Genomic DNA, 9,104 nt, shown 5'->3' on the forward strand with positions numbered 1-9,104 from the left:
TTGTAGAAAATTTTATTCTCTTTCATATGACATCACATTTGTTGAAATCTGATCTTTCAATCAAATTTTATCTTTCAAATAACAAATTCAGTAAATATGGCGGCCATCTTGGACGCCATCTTGGATTTGGAGGCTTTCGCAACAAATTTTTTGAGGTAGACCAGTGGAATGTTGTTTGTTACAATAAAAACTTGAAAATAAGCATGGTCTACTTAGTTTGTAGAGAGAGTGCAACTCGACCTCTGTTTTTAGCTTTTGGCCCCCCGGTTATACATGTATTTTGGAATCTAATTAGAGAAATCTGACTCTGGTTGCTTTCTTACAAATGATTATAACATATGCATATAGTAATAACTCATTGAGATAATGTGTGTGGTTCCTATACAATTTCGTTATTACAGAGTATATTTCATAAACTTTCACACACAAAACACATTACTGTCCATAAGAATAAGATGTAATGAGGCTTGCAGTGATGTAACATCCAATACAAATGTAGGTACATGTAATGTATTAATCTGATCTAAAAATACAACAAACGGAACAAATTCTCTAAACAATTTCAGATTTTGACTTTCTTTTTATATCATGCCATTTTGTACAGAAAGGATGCATTTCTGAAGGTGGTATCAAGGTATGAAATCAAGACTAGTACAAGACCGATGTTAGTACACAAAACAGTCTGTCCAAAGGGGTTTTCCGAGGTATTGTCATGAACAACATTTCATGAATATTCTTTATCTTTAAAGGTAGGGGATACCTTTTACAGACCTCCCAAAATGCAGCAAAACATTAAATATGAACCTCAGGGGACTTGTTTAGGCCACTGCTGAGAAATTTGGAAGTCAACAGTTATCTACAATTTGAATAATGCACAAAACTCAACTACTCAGTAGTTCTGTGTGTCAGCCACACCTAAGCCTTTTTGTTGCAGTCTTCTGTATTTTTTATCTATAAACACAAATCTAAAAGTATAAGAGCTGATGTAATAACATATAGAGTGTGTGGCAAGAATGTATATAGAAATGTTTGTAAGTTTTGATGAACTTTCTTCACAAAATATACATGATGGACACACATGCAATGCATGGGTCTGCAAAGGTAGCCTAGTAATGTACTGGAATTTACGGTGAGCCCCGAAAAAAATTCAATTCAAAATCTAATGGTCAAAAAAGTGTACTAAATGTTACCTTCCACTTTCAATACTTTATGGGAGTTTCTAAAATGATACTCTCTTCAACATACCACTGTATATATACAACTCTTCATTTAAGGCATGCAAATGGGATTCCCTACCTTTAAGGTATCTACTTAAAACGTACCGGTATCTTGACTGTAATGCTTTCGGGTCTGGAGAGCAAGATTTTTTTTTTCCTCTCTTGGGGGCCCTATCCTCTGCCCCCCCCCCCCCCCCCCCCCGAGCTCCAAGGAGGTTATCATAGGTATTGAGGCATTGAACGTATATTATACACCTATAAAGATATCCACATACACCATATCTTGCCTATAATGCTTTTGGATCTGGAGCACAAAAGTTTCTCCCATCTTCCCTTGCCCCCCCCCCCCCCCCCTCGACCACATGCTCAACATGAACAACCTTGGGACCCTACCCACTAAGGATGATCCCAACCAAGTTTGACTGAAATCTGGACTCCGGTTTGAAGAAGATGGACATGTGTTTTTTCCCCTTGGCCCCACCACCGAAACTTGGGTCTTTCCATGAACAAACTATATTCTTTATAGGTAAATGTATAGATCTACAAATAACATATTAACTGCATTGTTTTAGGGTCTGGAGAAGAAGATTTTTAAAGATTACCCCCTTTTTCCCCTTGGGGCTGTCCCCCTGGGCCACATGCTCCACATGAACAACTTTTGGTCCCTACCCCCTAAGAATGATCCCCACCAAGTTTGGTTGATATCCGCCCACCAGTTCTTGAGAAGAAGATGAAAATGTAAAAGTCTATGCACGACGCATGACGAACAAAAAGCGATCGATCGCAATAGCTCACTCAAGCCTTTGGCTCAGTTGAGTTTAAAATAGACACAGTGAACATTACCCACTTCACTAGCAGTTGTTAAGACCACATTTTGAAAACAGTACATGGATCGACCACTCTCTGTCCTAAAAATAGATCTTCTTTTTTTTTTCACCAGAAAGCCAGTTTCTGACTAAAGGCAGTTTATTATGTTACTGATATTTGATCATCTAATATTCAAATTAAATATCAACTAGCACTAATTGACAAAATTTGAAACAGTTAACCAAAATAAACTAACAATTATACCTCAAATGACCTTGTTTTTTTACTTTTGAGGCTTTGACCCTGTCATGTGACTTCAAAGTGTGTCATAAGGGGAAAGTTACCATAGTGCACCTATTATCCAAGTTTGGTTACGATTGAAGTTCAAAAAAGTTACTGAAACTGTAACAGATGGACACATGGAAGGAAGCATGGATGAACATACAGAATTTGGATCGTTTTGTGTCATCACAATATTTGGTGAATACTGCCAGTTGTTTGGGAAAATAAAATCTTCCCTATAATAAGGTTGTTTTCAGGGCAGCTTGAAGTTTCAAAACAAACTCTTTTCATCGACGAGCCCTGTTCTACTTTTAGTGTTGAAGTGCTGCAGTACGTCCTGGTAACAGCTTCATGTTCAACTACAGACAAGGAAAAGTAGAAATTACGCGGTGCGTAACATATGTCCCCGCCGGAAGTAGCATTTTGTAACAAAATGTGCAATATAGGTAAAAAATCAAGGTCAAAGGTCAAAGAAGTCAAAGGTCAAAATTCTGTGTAGAAGTTTTGAAGCCCTCACCTAGTGCCATCACATAAAGCAAATGGAATCGAAATTAGGTTAGAAATGGCGGAGTAGCATTTTGTAGCCAATGTACAATATAGGTCAAAAATCAAGGTCAAAGGTCAAAGAAGACAAAGGTCAAAATTCTGTGTAGAAGTTTTGAAGCCCTCACCTAGTGCTATCACATAAAGCAAACGGAATCGAAATCGGGTTAGAAATGGCGAAGGAGTAGCATTCTGTAGCAAAATGCACAATATAGGTCAAAAATCAAGGTCAAAGGTCAAAGAAGACAAAGGTCAAAATTCTGTGTAGAAGTTTTGAGGCCCTCAACTAGTGCCATCATATAAAGCAAATGGAATCGAAATCGGGTTAAAAATGGCGAAGGAGTAGCATTTCGTAGCAAAATGTACAATATAGGTAAAAAATCAAGGTCAAAGGTCAAAGAAGTCAAAGGTCAAAATTCTGTGTAGAAGTTTTGAAGCCCTCACCTAGTGCCATCACATAAAGCAAACGGAATCGAAATCGGGTTAGAAATGGCGAAGGAGTAGCATTTTGTAGCAAAATGTACAATATAGGTAAAAAAATCAAGGTCAAAGGTCAAAGAAGTCAAAGGTCAAAATTCTGTGTAGAAGTTTTGAAGCCCTCACCTAGTGCCATCACATAAAGCAAACGGAATCGAAATCGGGTTAGAAATGGTGAAGGAGTAGCATTTTGTAGCAAAATGTACAATATAGGTCAAAGGTCAAGGTCAAAGGTCACGACTGAAATTCTGTGTAGAAGTTTCAAAGCTCCCATGTAGTGCTATCATATAAAGCAAACAGAATCAAAATTGGCTCATAAATGACAGAGAAGTAGCAAATTGAAGATTTTGATCACACACGGACGCACACACGGACACACGGACGGACGGACGGACACATGGACGGACGGACGGACACACGGACACACACACGTACGGAGCCCGTTTCATAGTCCCCTGCTCGAACTCGTTCGGCGGGGACAATGAGCCTGATGAGGCTGACTCTTCAACAAGAATGTAAGTTCCAACTTCAGAGGAGCATTTAATGTATCTCAAAAGAGGAAAAAGCAAGGATATGTACGTAGGCCTATACACCGATGGTAGCTGTCTCTTCTCGTTGGGCTTCTAATCTAACGTTGGAATTGTGTTCAGTCAGGGGCTTGGTGGGAGCTGCAACTACTCTCTCTCTGCCTGAGTTGATGAGTGGTGTCATAGCTCCTCAAGGTCTCCAAACGATACTCAATGAATCCCGAGATCCTTGTCATACAGGTACTCCTGAAATATAAGAATGCATCGTAGGTCAAAGCTTTTTCTCGAGTCTCAACAAATTTCACTTTGGCACAGAGTTGACTATAACTGAAGAAGATCTGATAGCAGTAGAAATACATGTAGTGGCATTCTTATGGAAGAAAACGAGAATAGGTTTATGATAAATGAACGGCGCAACTGGCATGTTGGAGCTTACGTTACATTACGTTACGTTGGAGTTTACGTACATCCAACCTAAGTCATGGAATCAGACCAATCTGCACACAAAATTTATTAGACATCTATGAACATGTACATCAAAGATTATCAAAAGCCCCCACATTGCCTGTATATTTGCCCAATGATTTAATTAAGACATAGATGCAATTAATTTCCCTGTAAAGGCCATTTTTTTTCTTTTTTTTGGGGGGGGGGGGGGGGGTGGGGGGGCTCATGACCATATCCTGAACAACTTTGGGTCCTTGCCCCCTAACTAAACAAGGATGATCAACTCCTAGTATGGTTGAATTCTCGCTATCGCCAATGACGTAAAAAGTACCCGGATGTTGATTTAAGCGTCATTTACGGTGCATTATGGGATAGTCCGGTAGCAAAATCACTTCCGTTCGTACGCGCGTGATACGCATACGTGACTAATGCTATTTACACACACAACCGACTGTATTCTACGTGTACTTCCTGTTTTCTCGACTTGAATTACAGCTTTAATATGATTTGAAATTTCTCCATTCTTAAGAAATTGCTGTTAATACGACTATTGGTTGTTGCTGCGAAGCTGCCATGTGTTGTTCGCACGACAATAAATGAAAAAAAATCTGCAGAAATAGGACCCTTACTGGCATGGGAGACGTGACGTGGCCGCGTGGGTCAACTAGTAGTGGTAGTAGCATAGCACTAGGTAGTAGGCCTAGTGCCTACGTACATTGTACGTACATGTACTGTACTTACTTAGGAGAAGTTGCTTCGGAGACAGGATAAGTACGAGATCACTGTTCGTTCCCGATTGTGTTCGCGACATTTCTAGAGAGAACAAATTAAAAAAAAGATGGGCATTCTATGACGATATCCAGGTGGGTGAATATTTTCCAGCATATTTTCAGCGTATGCAGAGATGACTGATCTGTGATGTGCACATCGATCGCATGATCAAGCAGCACGCTGTACCGGTATGTGTTAGCTTATGCGCTGCATGCAGTGGTGCATGCTAATGCAAGGCCGGCCGCCGGCGGGGACTCGACTACAGTGTACGAGTATGACAGGCCTGGCCGCGCCACTCGCTGGCTCGGGCGGTACAGCCGCCTACTGTACTACCGTGGTCGGCGCGGCGCTATAGGTAAGGTACACGTACGCGCACGCTAGCGTTGTGCAAATTATGCTCCGCGCCGGAAGTGCCCTAAACTTGCTACCAAGTGCACTAAATCTTGACGAAAAAGCCACATCCGGGTACTTTTTACGTCATTGGCGATAGCGAGAATTCTGTCCACTATCTCTGGAGAAAAGTTGAAAATGTTCAAGTTTTTAAAAGCTAGATGAATAAGATACCATGTATGTCACTTAAGCTTTCTGCTAAAGAGGGCTAAAAAGTTGTAGATCACATAAACTTATGAGTATAAACTTACATATCCTTGTGCACCTTGTGTGGTGTCTCACAAAGTGGGGTACTGCATCGCAACTGCCTTGGCTTCAACGCGTCTTTTGCTCACTACTTGGGTATCTGAATTTAAAAAGGAAGCAAGAAGAGTGTTAATCATATTCTACGAAGCAAATATATAGCATCAAAAAATTGACCCTCATTTCAATCTTTTAAGGGGCTGAACTATTTTCATTTTTTTTTTCTTGGCATTAATTTCTATTGCTATTCAGTACCGCTGTTTCAAGTACATTTATTCATGTGCTTCTTACACCAAATATCAGTTAATACAAATGAAAATTTCATGCAGATGGGTTAAGTGTGGATGTGCACAGTTAGTAGAAAAATACAAGATGTGATTATCCATCGAACTTTATGGCAAATCAATTTCCATTTTTTTTATTCATCATTATTGTAATTATATCATAAGTATTAGGACTATTATCATTTACATGTGGCCCAATGGGGCTACCAAGAAAATAAGTCAGCGCGGAGTCTTGTAGGTACACTCTGTTTACATGTTTCATACAAGTATATCAGTCTTTATTTTTAAATCTATAACCATCACTTCATTTACAACGTTATACTTACCGGTCCCTTCATTTTTATTTTTATTTATTTATAATTTTATTTATTTATTCATTTTTTTTTTTTTTTTTTTGGGGGGGGCACATTTTAGACTGTTATTCTCTATATTTGAGAAGACAAAAACAAAAGTGAACAGGCAAATTAGATGGTGCTATATTGCATGGAAATGTATAGTACAAGACATGACAATGGGAAACTGGTTTTCCAGACCATTATTCAAACAATTGAACTTACGCTGTACAGTTTTCTGCTTCCATTATCAACAAGAAATATGCTACGATGATCTGGATAAGCAGGTGTCTCCTTGGAGCAGTCAGAACTCCTTCCATCAGCTATTGAAGTATCTCCTCCCCCTTGGAGTGATGTGTGTGTTGAATTCCTGGGCAAATAAGTAAAATTTAAAGGTTTTACAAATCATACAAATTATGGCATGAGGATACTAAGTAATAGGTCCCTCCAGTTTACATTATAAACTTGAAGTGCAAAATCATTTAATATACATATTTGCCATAAGCAACGTTCAGCTCTACTTACACAACTCAAGACTGACCATAACATGGTTTTCACTTCTGTCGATACAGCAAGTACACATTTTTCTTAAATACGAGTACTAACCTCTCAAGGCTTTCATTTTCAGAGAGAAGGACAGCTCCAAAACTGCTCCATGAAGAATAATTAATACTTGAAAATCATTTCTTCAAACAAAACAAAACCAACAAAGCTTTCAGTCTCTTAATGTAGCCTCTTATGTAATTACTGAGACTCTAGAATGTAAAATAAATGTGAATCAATTTCAAACTAGTCTCCCTTCATTAATCATCGTGGAAAACAACAGAATAGCTTACAGCAGGGTTAGTGCAATGGAAGTCCATATCTCAGAGGCTCCTTCGCTGATGTTGGCCCGGTGTTTCCAGCATTCGTCAACCCTGCATTCAATGGCTCGTCGTTGGCCACATCTGTTACATGTACTTCTTCAATCTGGTGATCTGCACCCTCGTGGTGTGACAGAGACTGTACAGCTATCAATCTGTCTTCGTTCTCCAAATGATGACCCCTATACCGAGTTCCTTTAAATCACCATCACTCCCGAAGAACTGTCATGTTACGTCTTTTTATCTGGAGGAAAGCATGAAAACACAATGTTCAGAAATGGATTTAGAACTCATCTCCACAAGACAATATGCAGTTCCGTTTTGTTCACACAAATACTAAGTGTGCATCAATAGAAAAGCTAGAAATTACTTTTTAGCTACATCGATCAGCATATTTAGAAAGACCCAAAGATGATCTCTGCCAAATTTCAATGCCTAAGGTCACCTGTAACTTTCATAAAAAACAATGTTCAAATATAGTACCCGTTGTCGTCTGCTAAAAAGGGGGATCGATCTCCATGATGTGTGAGCACGTTGATCTTCAGCTAGAAGTGTGATGTCACAGTGGACTAACACTTAACAGTGCATGCATCGTATTTCTTACTTTATGATTGCCACACATGACGTGGGAGTGCAATAGCACTATGGTATTCTCCCAGCTGTGTGGATGCTCGAATGTGGTGGCAAATAAAAGTCCTTTTTACTACATAGGTCATCACAATTATATAAAAAACCAAATTTCACCATTTTTTTTTTATTACCGTATCAATCGAGATCACCTTCTGGCAACACAGTGTCAGTGATTCGGCTGTCGACTCAATAGCAATGTAGAGTTTCTAGACGCTTCTAGTCTATTGCATTAACCCTATTTCAACTGGGCTATTGGAGACCAAGTTTTTACGGGGGGCATATGGAAAACTTTCGCACGATTTCGCGCATTTAGGGTATGACAGACCAGGGGCGTCACCAGCTTTTTTTCAAGGGGGGTGCGTTTTGACACTAAATGTTCACGAGATTTTTTTTGACAGACATTTTGATAGGAAGCTCTCAATCCCTAGACTTTTACTGTTTTTTTAGGGAAACCAAGCGGGGAAAGGGCACCGGTAGCTAGGATTTCATCTTGGGGGGGGGGGGGGGGGGGTTGGGGTAGTATGCGAGGGAGCGAGCAAGGGTGGGGGGAGTGTGTGTAAGTGCCGGAGAGGGTTGCACCCCTATATAAATGGATAATGGAAATGGTGTGAAACGACAAATTACTGGCAGCGATATCAGGGGAATGGCATAACGACTACATGCGAGCGAGCGGATCGAGCGAGCTTGAAAATTTTGACATTTTACAGTCCAAAAACTGCCGTTTGTAGCCATATTTTTTTGCTTTGTAAATTAAGGGGGGCGCACCGGGCGCAACTGCTGGCAATTACTGGCAGCAACATCAGGAGTGGCATAACAATTAAATGCGAGCGAGCGAAGAGAGCGAGCTTGAAAATTTTGACATTTTACAGTCCAAACGCTGCCATTTGGAGTCATCTTTTTTCGCTTTCGAAATAAAGGAGGGGTGGGGGCGCAACGGGCGCAACTGCCGGTAATTACTGGCAGCAACATCAGGAGAATTGCATAACAATTAAATGCGAGCGAGCGAGCGAGCGAGCTTGAAAATTTTGACATCTTACAGTCCAAAAACTGCCGTTTGTAGCCATATTTTTTTTTTTTTTTTGCTTTGGAAATTAAGGGGGGTAGGGCGCACCGGGCGCAACTGCTGGCAATTACTGGCAGCAACATCAGGTGAATGGCATAACAATTAAATGCGAGTGAGCGAAGAGAGCGAGCTTGAAAATTTTGACATTTTACAGTCCAAACACTGCCATTTGGAGCCATATTTTTTCGCTTTCGAAATAAAGGAGGGGTGGGGGCGCAACGGGCGCAA

At 40.1% G+C, this 9,104-nt stretch overlaps 1 long non-coding RNA gene across 2 annotated transcripts; it reads right to left on the reverse strand.

Moving 5' to 3' along the window:
- Positions 1-3,815: 3,815 nt before the first annotated feature.
- On the reverse strand, positions 3,816-7,747 carry LOC139713258 (uncharacterized). Of its 2 annotated transcripts, none has more exons than XR_011709629.1 (4): positions 7,157-7,747; positions 6,546-6,690; positions 5,727-5,807; positions 3,816-4,099 (listed from the first exon to the last, which is right to left on the reverse strand). It is a non-coding gene; the product is annotated as an uncharacterized lncRNA (long non-coding RNA). The 2 variants fall into 2 exon arrangements; XR_011709628.1 differs by having other exon boundaries at positions 5,713-5,807.
- Positions 7,748-9,104: the final 1,357 nt, after the last annotated feature.

This window comes from Diadema antillarum, unplaced genomic scaffold, assembly GCF_040938485.1.
Source record: "Diadema antillarum isolate AM-2024a unplaced genomic scaffold, OU_Dant_1.0 seq00001936_RagTag, whole genome shotgun sequence".
Lineage (NCBI taxonomy): Eukaryota > Metazoa > Echinodermata > Echinoidea > Diadematoida > Diadematidae > Diadema > Diadema antillarum.